This window comes from Nycticebus coucang, chromosome 6 (genome assembly GCF_027406575.1).
Source record: "Nycticebus coucang isolate mNycCou1 chromosome 6, mNycCou1.pri, whole genome shotgun sequence".
NCBI classification, from domain to species: domain Eukaryota; kingdom Metazoa; phylum Chordata; class Mammalia; order Primates; family Lorisidae; genus Nycticebus; species Nycticebus coucang.
Window position 1 is genome coordinate 81,010,499 of NC_069785.1, and position 10,466 is coordinate 81,020,964.

Genomic DNA, 10,466 nt, shown 5'->3' on the forward strand with positions numbered 1-10,466 from the left:
TAGAACAAAGAATGGTGATCAAAGTTCAACTCTTTAGTTCCCTCTAACTTGCATTTTCTATCTGGTGGGGGTTTCTGAAAAACCAATCAAAAATATATCTTTTTGTTTCCGTAAGGAACCAATATACTTTGTGTTGCTTGGAGAGCCACCGTTATTACTATCTTCATGCTCATCAGGTTGCTCATTCACTTTTCAAGGATATCTAGGTCCCCAGAACCTCCCCGAAGAGATTCAAGGGGGAAGTTAATTTCCATACTTGGGGAAGAGGGATCCAGCAGGCCTCTGAGAAGGGTCCCTGACTCCATCTCACTATTAGAAGAAAATATTGGGAAAATCCTTCAGAACATTGGTCTGGGCAGAGTTTTGAGGATGACATAGTAAAACTCTGTCTCAAAAACAAAAAAATGAATGGATAAAGAAAATGTGGTATATATACAAAATGGAATATTATTCAGCTATAAAAATAATGAAATTCTGTCCTTCACAGCAACACGTATAGCATTGGAGGGTATTATATTAAGTGAAATAAGCCAGGCACAGAGAGACAAGTATCACTTGTTTTCATTCATGTATGGAGGTAGAGAGTGGAATGATGGTAGCCAGAGCCTGGGAAGGATGAGGGGTGGATAAGAGAGGTTGGTTAAGGGGTACAACAGTGAGCAGAGAGGATGGTGGTTTCGATTAGGCTGATACCCTAGAAGGGGTGGAGGTACCCCTTTTACCCCTACTCTAAGAGGCATACCTTCTTAGATAGAAGGTATAAGTTCTAGTGTATGATAGCACGGTAGGGTCACTACAGTTAACAGTAATTGATTGAATATCTCAAAATACCTGAAAGAGAACATTTGGAATGTCCCCAACACACACACACAAAATGATAAATGTTTGAAGTGACAAATAACTTAAATACCCTGATTTGATCATTACGCTTTGTATGTAAGAATCAAAATATCTCATTCCTTGGCTCTTGGCTCTCTTCTATCTTCAAAACCAGCAATGGTATCACTTGGACTTCTGTCCCTGTCCTCGCACATAGATCTCTGACTTTCCTGCCTCCCTTTTTCAAAGATAAGGAACCTTGTTGTTGCATTAGGCCCACTTGGATAATCCAGGATAATCTCTCCATCTCAAAGCCAGCTGATTAGCAAGCTTAACTCTATCCTAAGACTTAATTCCCCTTTGCCATGTAACAGAACATTTTTACGGGTTCAAGGGATTAGGACATGGATATCTTTGGAGAGGTGGGGGAATTATTTTGCCTACAGCAGGGGGTCTATTCTAGTATAGATGTGTATGCAGCACTCAACGAGTCATTCCCATAGACATTTGACTCCACTTGGAGGGAATCAAAGAAGAAGATGATTTCTGAACCAAATTCATTTAAAAACAGTTTGCTATTTATTGAATACCTCAGACACTGTCCAGACAGGGTTGCATAAACTATTTGCAATATTCATGATAACTTTGAAGATAAATGTTGTTATTAGCTCTGTTGTACAGATAAGAAAACTGAGGTTCAGAGATATGGAAAAACATAATCTCTCATTACCATTCACTTCATTGGTTGGTAGAACTGGGAAAAGTCAGTTTAGATAAGAGCAAAAGAAAAAAAGTCTAAAACTTGAGGCACCTGCAGGGAAGTTAGGTCCATAAGAGGCCCTGCATTATAGTTTCCCAGATGGTTAGAGGACAGTACCTGGTGCCAGGAGGTATGTTTGGGGAGAGAGAGAAGAAGGGTGCAGAAACTAAAAGGAAATTGGGATGGTGTGAAAGCCACGTTTTCTTTGGTTTACAGATTTCATAAACATTTAAAGACATCAGAGCAAGAAGAGAAGACGAGAAATTGTCTAGTCGATTGGCTTTATATATGGGTATAGGGCTTGCTGAACTGTCCATGGTGAATTATCCAGTGAAATAATGACAGAGCAGGAATGGGAAACCACATTCGGCTTCCCCAGCCCTGCATCCCTTCTCAGAATGCAGGCCAACGGCCCGGGGTTTGGTTACAAGCCGAATCCTCTTAGAATTACTCCTCCGATCTCAGTTCTCTGAGGACTCTTCCATGCTGTATTTTAGGGCAAGCCAAATAGTTTGTGCCTAGAAAATAGGTGAAATTCATGAGTTACAGCTGGGGCCGCTGTTAGGCATAGTAGCCTCTAGGGGGCAGCAGCACACGGCATTGTCTCTTGAAGTGGTATAAACAGAGACAATAAGCACAGCGCCTGGCTTTGACGCCAGTGGTTAATGGAACACTGAGGGAACAATAAAGGAATGAAGTTCCCGCTAGACCTAAATGGCGATGACAACGGATTGGTTTTTTCCCACCCTTTAAAAGCTGCCATTCTACTAGGCTAGATATCTATTCTGAATGAGGCTGCCCCTATCAAAACATCTCAGTAACTCTTCTTTCAGAATGACCTTCAGGGTTGAGACTGGACTAGAAGGGTCCACCTTGAGGATGACTAGTTTGTTTGGAGGCCGTTCATCTAAAGCCGGTAAGGTTAACATCTGACTTTCCCGGGTGCCCTGTGTCTGTGTCCTACAAACTTTCACTCTTCCCCCGCTGGTAGATGTATCGGCCTAATCCAAACCACCATCCTCTCTGCCCAAGGCAACCATCAGAGGGATGCTAGTCTCAACACAACCATCAGAGGGATGCTGCCAACGTCTCAGCCAGCTAGTGGCATCCTCAGCTCAGAACTCCGTGAGGGCTCCCATCTCACATGGTCCTCCAAGGCCCTACACAAACTGACTCTCCTGTCTGACCTCACCTCTACCCTGCCTTGCTTGCTCTCTCTAGTCTTCCTCCTTTCTCTTTGCTGTTCCTTGAACACCTTTAGCCCTTAGCAGGTCCCTCTGCCTGAAATGCTCCTCTCTGATAGCCACCGACTTGCTCCTCCACTTTCTCTGGGTCTCTGTTCCAATTTGCTGAGCTCCGTGAGGTCTTCCCCAAGCAACCAACATATATGACTATTAAACCTGTGAACTCATTCTAGGAAAAGTGCTACATACCTCCCTGCTGAATATTACCACAGTCACCTTCAAAGTGCTCCCCCTTAGGAAGCTAATCACTAATGCCAGTGCCTAGTCCGCCCTTCATAGCAATTCTGAAACTCTTTTTCAGGAATGGTCACCAGAGTTGTTGTCATATTGCCCTCGATGTCCTGAACGCCATCAAAATATCTTCCTTTCAATATTTCTTTATCTTCAAGTTAAGAAAAAAGTCACTGGAGGCCAGATCAGGTGAGTAGGGAGGGTGTTCCAATACACCCTGGCTAAAAACTCCCTCACAGACAGTGCTGTGCAAGCTGGTGCATTGTCATGATAGAAAGAGCCACACCTTTCTCATGCCAAGATTTTCTTGTTTCTTTATCAAGGTTTACCTAGTCCGCTATGCTTCTCAGTCAGCCGGCAGTTTTGATGTACAACTTGATGAATATTTCATCAATTCTGCTCATTGCTGGCTGCCCTGACCTCTCTTCATGAATTATGCTCTCTCCTCTCAGAAAAACATTTAGTCCATTTGTACACTGCTGTTTCTTCATGGCATTAGCCCCATAAACTTGAATTAACATGTACCCAATTTCACTTTCACGCTTGCCGAGTTTAATAAGAAATTTATGAAAGTTTGTTCATTGCTCTAATTCATGCTCCAACATTCTGCCACAGCTCACAAAAACATGCAACAATAATGAACGTCATTCAGCAAGACACTGCCACACGTCCACACGAATAGAGCTGTGAGACATTGATATCCCAAGGTTATGAAACCTTACGAAGTTGTTTGTACAGTGCTGCCAACGTAAGTGCAGACCTCTTTTGACAAACCCCAGCACTTCTTATATACATTATTCTGCTTTATAATGATCTAACATGTACATTTAACTCATTTGTTTTTTTGTCTATCTCCTACTAGAATGTAGGCTCCACGAGGGCAGGACCTTGGTTGCTTTGTTCACAGTTAAACCTCCTGCACCTGGAAATGGCACATGGTAGGCATTCAGTAAATATTTCTCGAAAAGATGCATGAATCAAGTAACCCTGCTGGCAAGCTCAAAGAGAGACTGGTTTCTCTGAACCTCAAGTGGAGAACATTGGAGACAAGGATACCTCTGTTAATTCGGGTCACATCCACCACTGTGACTTCCCTTCAGTGCACACTTGCATTTTCAAATTGGAAAGGTTTTTCCTGGTTGAGGGTATGCCTGTGGGGTTAGCAGCAGTGGTGGTAGAAAATCATTCAAGCAGTAACAAAAGCTGAGGTTCCTTAAATCCATGCAGCGGAGAGCCCGAAAGCCCTAGGGAAGACACCTCCTCCCCGGGCCAGATGTCATGTAATCTCATGCTTTTGCTCTCTTACTTTTAGTATACAGAGCACTTTCGTGCATTGTTAAAAGAAGAAGCTTTGTCTCTGAAAATGTGGTGACTTGGTCCTGACATCCAGAGAGAACTCTGGGCAACTGACATTGTGTTGCAAGGAAGGAACTGAAGTTTGGCTCTCTGGTCCCTTAGCTCAGAGCACACCACATCCTTCTTCTTTGCTCTCCCTTTCCTTACCTTTGCCATCACCCTATTTAGGTCTGAATTACCCCTGACCTCTTGATGGGTACTGTCTCTGTACCCCACAGTGCGGCTGGACTTGCAGAGGAACCAACTTTGATTACATCTTTTATTTCCTGTTCAAAACCTCCAGCCTGTGCACAAAAGGCTGAAGTCCAAACTCACTAGGTTGATATGTGAGTCCTCTGGTATCTGGCTCAGGGCCACCTGTTTCCATTCTTGTCAATGTTTTATCTTCCTGGATCTTATGTGTCATCTAGGCTTAGCCATCTAACAGTTCCTGAGCTTCCCCACGTCCTACTTTTCTACCCCTGCCCCTGACTTATCTCCCTTGCTGGACACCACCTCTATCCACTCTGGCTAGGCAAACCCAGCCATCCATCATCACGAAGTCTTCCTAGTTCTCTTGACATAGATAAACATCATTGTCCAAGCCTTCTTGACAGCTCTTCTTGCAAACCCATGGCAGGGCCCTTTCAGACCAGGCATTTCTGAGCAGAAGGGAGATTGGGTTGGAAGGTTTTGGCAGGGCTACTGCAGACCCTTTAGCACCACTACTTCACCTCAGCCCCATCTCAGAACCCCTCTCCCAACCTGGGGGCCTTTGAATTTTCAGAGCCCTGCCCTATACCTTCTGTCTGCTCCTTGTGTCAAAGATCATGACCTGTTCTTGGTTCAACCCCTCTTTCCTCAGTGGAGCTCAATCCTTCATCATTTGAACATCCATCTCCCAGAACTAAGTATGTCTGTAGTACTGAATATTTTCTACTTTTCATGTAATACAGCTCCCAAACACAAAGGTGATACTATCTGTCCCAGACTAGAGGAAAAAGCTGGCTGTACTGGGATCTTACTGAAAGATAGTGTTATGTTATCATGCAATATATCGGATATAGGAAGGGTCTGAAAATTAAGTTCACATACTCATCCTAGAAAAAGTGCTATATACCTCACTGCTGAATATCATCACCTTTGAAGTATCTTCCCTGGGAAGTTATGCACCAACATCAGCACCTCGTCCACCCTTCAAAGCAATTTTGGAACTCTTTCTGGAATGACGAGCAGAGCTGTCTTTGTATGACAAACAAAACCACACAACAATAATGAACACCACTCAGCAGGACACATGTTGATGCAAATACAGCTGTGAGACATCGATATACCAAGGTTCTGAAACCTTACTGAGTTATTTGTTCAGTGCTACCAATGTAAGCACACAGTGGCAAGTTCACAGACTTAATTGTCAGACCTGGTACCCTGACAGGTCTGATAGTCATTCCAGAAAAGGAGTTCCAAAATTGCTTTCAAGGGTGGACTAGGGGCTGGTGTCAGTGTGGAGCTTCCTAAGGGGAATATTTTGAAGGTGATTATAGTAATATTCAGCAAGGAGGTATGTAGCACTTGTTCTAAGATGAGTTCATAAACTTAATTGTCAGACCTCTTATAGGTATCCTTCAGAGGACATTTAAGGATCATTTTGACTAAATTAAGTACTGACTTTAGAACCTGCCCTAGGTAAGATGTTGAATGTGTGAGATCATTAGGGATTAGTCTCCATTTGGAGGAATAGCAGACCTGCATAGGTAGAGAACGTCACAAACCATCTCCTGAACCCCAGGCTGTCTCCTGCAGTAGTGGAAGAGCCCACCATGAATCTTCAAATCAGACCTGAGCACTGGGAGGAAGCTGGGAGCTAGCTCCCGGACACAACAGTGTTCTGGGGCTGGGAGAGAGAAAGTGACTCATGAGAGAGCCTGAGGGAGAAGGAGACAGGTGAGAGCCAGCTTCCTAGTGATTTGTGGGGCAGAACTCTTTTATTAGCCTCACTAGTTGCCCTTTGAAAGAATAAGAAGGAACACAGGATTGGGAGAGTTCATGTGGGAAGCATCAAACTGTCCTCAAATTGATAGGTTGCTTCAGTTCAGCTCTAAATCATATGCCTTAGGAACAGTTTTATGGCAATATGTGTTCCTGCAACAGGTCCTAATGGGCCTCCAGCTGACCTTTAATCGACTTTCTCAGTAACTCTTACCTTATACGGGGGTCTCTGCCTGAAAAACTGCTAATATAAGAATGGTTCTAGGGCGCCTGTGGCTCAGTGGGTAGGGCGCTGGCCCCATATACTGAGGGTGGCAGGTTCGAACCTGGCTCCGGCCAAACTGCATCAAAAAATAGCTGGGCATTGTGGCAGGCGCTGTAGTCCCAGCTACTTGGGAGGCTGAGGCAAGAGAATCATCTAAGCCGAGGAGGTGGAGGTTGCTGTGAGCTATGATGCCATATCACTCTACCGAGGGTGACAGAGTCTCTTAAAAAAAAAAAAAAGATAAAAGAACGGCCCTGTGGGGCACAGTAGCTCACACTAGCACTCCGGGAGGCTGAGGAGGGTGGATTGCTTGAGCTCAGGAGTTTAAGACCAGCCTGAGCAAGAGTGAGCATTGTGACAGGTGCCTATAGTGCCAGCTACTCAGGAGGCTGAGGCAGGAGGATCGCTTGAGCCCCAGAGCTGGAGATTGTTGTGGGTTAGGCTGATGGCATGGCACTCCACTCAGAGCAACAGAGTGAGACTGTCAAAGGAAGAGTCTCAAAAAACAAACTAACAAAACAAAACAAAAAACTATTGAGATAAGCCACTCACCAAAGCAAAGGCAGAGAAAGTTTGGCCTTAAAGAAATGGCAGGGGCAACTATTCCTCAGTCTCCCACTGAGAAGAGCATATTCACAGTGTCTTAGCAAAGGTGAAAAATCACAGACAGTTTGCAACTCCCAGGCTACTGAGAAGCTGTAGAAATCAATTAATTGAAAATGCATTATATTCAGTGTGCTAAATTGGTCACCAGAGGGAGTCTAGATATAATAGGATCTTTGGCTAGAAACATTATGACAGTTTGTATTTGAAGAGCTTTTTCCTCCCTCTTTCATCCATAGGGCTCTCAGCACCTTGCCACCACCTGCCTCATTAATGAACATAATACCTCAGTGAGCTAGGCAGGTGGCCAGCTTCATTATCCCACTTTTTAAAGAAGGGCACTTAGAGGTCAAGTGACTTTTTTTCATATCACGTTAATTAAAACCTTCTGTAGCTGTTATTTGCAAGTTTATGGGCTCCTTAAAAGCTTTGTCGGTGATTTCAAAAGCCTAATTTACTTACTGACTGCTTTGACACACCCATTAAGAGGAGTCAAAAATGAAATGAAACAGGGCATTTTTGTCCTCATTTTTGTTATGCACAAATGTGAAAGTATTTGATTAAAAAAACTAACTCCCTCAGGAGGTAGGATTTATTCATTCACAGAGCTTCTTGGTTTCCTATTTTAAGTAAATATTATGGACTATACAAAGACTGGGAACTTGACCCCAAGAAACTACATTCTAGTTGGGAAGGGCTGTAGGGGTGGGCCAAAGGAGGATAAAGCCATTTCTGGCTGGGTGATGTGTAAATGCTTTGCAAATAGATGGCAAAGGACAGGAGAAAACAAAGCAAGGCAAGCAGCCCACATTCATTCTCTACCATGGGGCCTGCTGAGGACCCGGCCAAGTGGTATAAGATGCTCTCGTCTTGGTCCTGGCTCCTACTCTGCTCCCTAGCCTTCTTATGGATTCTGGTGCAGGCCACTTCTTTCCAGAAAATTCCATTTTCAGTCTACAGATGGGGAAACGTGATTCTTTACCTCAGCCTCCCAAGTAGCTGGGACTACAGGCACCCGCCACAATGCCCGGCTGTTTTTTCGACATAGTTGTCATTGTTGTTTTAGCAGGCCCGGGCTGGGTTCGAGCCTGGCAGCACCATTGTATGTGGCTGATGTTGTAACCACTGCTCTACAGGCGCCGAGCCTGCGAATTGGTATTTTTAAGAAGTGCCCCTTTAGGCCAGGTTTAGGAAAAAAATGTACATTATTCTGTAAAAATCATTTCAGAATATGGCTTGGCACTCACAGCACAGTATGGCACCAGCTACATACACCCGGCTGGTGGGTTCGAACCCGGCCCGGGCCTGCTGAAACAACAATGACAATATTATCTGTACTCTTTAGGTGCCTTGGTGATATTAACTAAGTGAGGCTAAAATGCTAATTTGTGAAGTCATGATTCTTGAAGTCAATGAAACTTTCATTGTATTCTCCAATTAATAGGTCTGTAACAGCTGGGTATTCTTCAAATGATTCGCATATATCATCCTGCTCATCAATGACCTTTGCTAACTGGGGAAAATGTTCATCCAAAATTTCCTTTTGAAGAAGTGTTTTGAAAACAGATTTTTTCAAAATGCTTGGATTTTTTCCCACGTATTATACACAGACTTAGTTTTGCCCTGCAAAGAAATTTTCGAGTTGTTTTGATGTGACATATCACACAGAAATGCTGTATCTTTTAATAATTCACATTGCTGATTCTGTTCTTCATAAAATTTAACCTTCCTCACACAGATGAAATTTCGGCCAATACCTTTCCCGGCAATAGCCAACACACTTTAGAATGATACTTACAAATCCACACTGAATACCTCATTGTTCAACTTTAGCATGTTATGAAACTGACAATGCCCCATGCTGTGTTGCATTTCTGGGGCTATATGTAGTTAATAATACTTACAACTTGTTGAGAAGTGTCAGTTAAAACAGTACCTTTAGCACAGAGAGTTTGCTGATGCAAGGTACAATGAAAAGAGATCTGGATTTTATTTTTAAATCTGTGCAATAAACCGTTTGTGTTTTTCTGTCTTGGAAGGTGCACTGTCTGTACATACACTTACCAAGTTTATCAAATTCAGCCCAACTTCATGGTATTTATCTTGAAACTTGTTGAAGATATCTATTCCCTGTATTCTGTTTCCTATAGTACCCAAAGTAACTCTTCACAGAAAAGAAAAATTTGTTATGACCCGAATCAAGTATAAAACCTGCACCGAGTCAGTAGTATTGGTTAATTAATCCAGAGTGATTGAATAATATTGTATATGTCAATTTTTCCTTTTTTTAAAGCAAATATTCATATGCTGTTTATTGAAGTGTGACTTATTTTTATCACATTATAAATTTTCCAGACATCAAAACCATCAAATTTTCCTTTTTAAGTATTGCACAAAGTTGTTAAGTTGAATGTTAACTCACGCTGCCAATCAATTATGGTTCTCCTTGAAAGAGGCAGTTGTTTGTACTTTGAAACATTATCAGAGTCTGTGCATCCTACAACTTACACAAAGCATTCTTTCACAATTTCTGTATCACTAAATGGCTTCCCTTTTCCCCCAGAATATATAAACTACTTTATAAATTGCTTCAGTAGCATTATTTCCAGGTCTTATTGCTGCTTGAAAGAATTGTCTTTGCTTTCGCTTTTTATCTTTTAATTTCTGCAATAAACCTTATCATACCCCTCCCTCTAATTTAAAATATTGTGGTCCTTTCAAGTATTACAATACTGATGAACACTGAATTTCTTTCTTTCCTTCCTTCCATTCCTTCCCTCCTGCCCTTCTTTCCTTCCCTCCCTCCCTTTATTTCTTTCTTTTTACAGATTCTTACTCTGTCACCCTGGGGAGAGTGCCATGGTGTCATCATCATAGCTCACAGCGACCTGAAACTCCTGGGCACAGCAATCCTCTTACCTAGTTTTTCTTTTCCTTTTTTTTTTTTTTTTTTTTAGTAGAGATGCAGTCTTGCTCTTGCTTAGGCTCTTCTCTATGTTCAAGCAATCCAGCCTCCTGAGCCTCCCAGACTGCTAGGATTATAGGCATGAGCCACCACGCCCAGCTAGCATTGTATTTCTTTAGTGCTGATATTGCAGTATCATAAAGCAAGCAAATTATCTTATGTTTAGCAGAAACAAGATAATATTGCAATTCCCAGTCCCCGTTTGAAAAACCTGTTTTCTTCCTTCAGTGTTCTCTTGTTCTTCTTGGACATGAT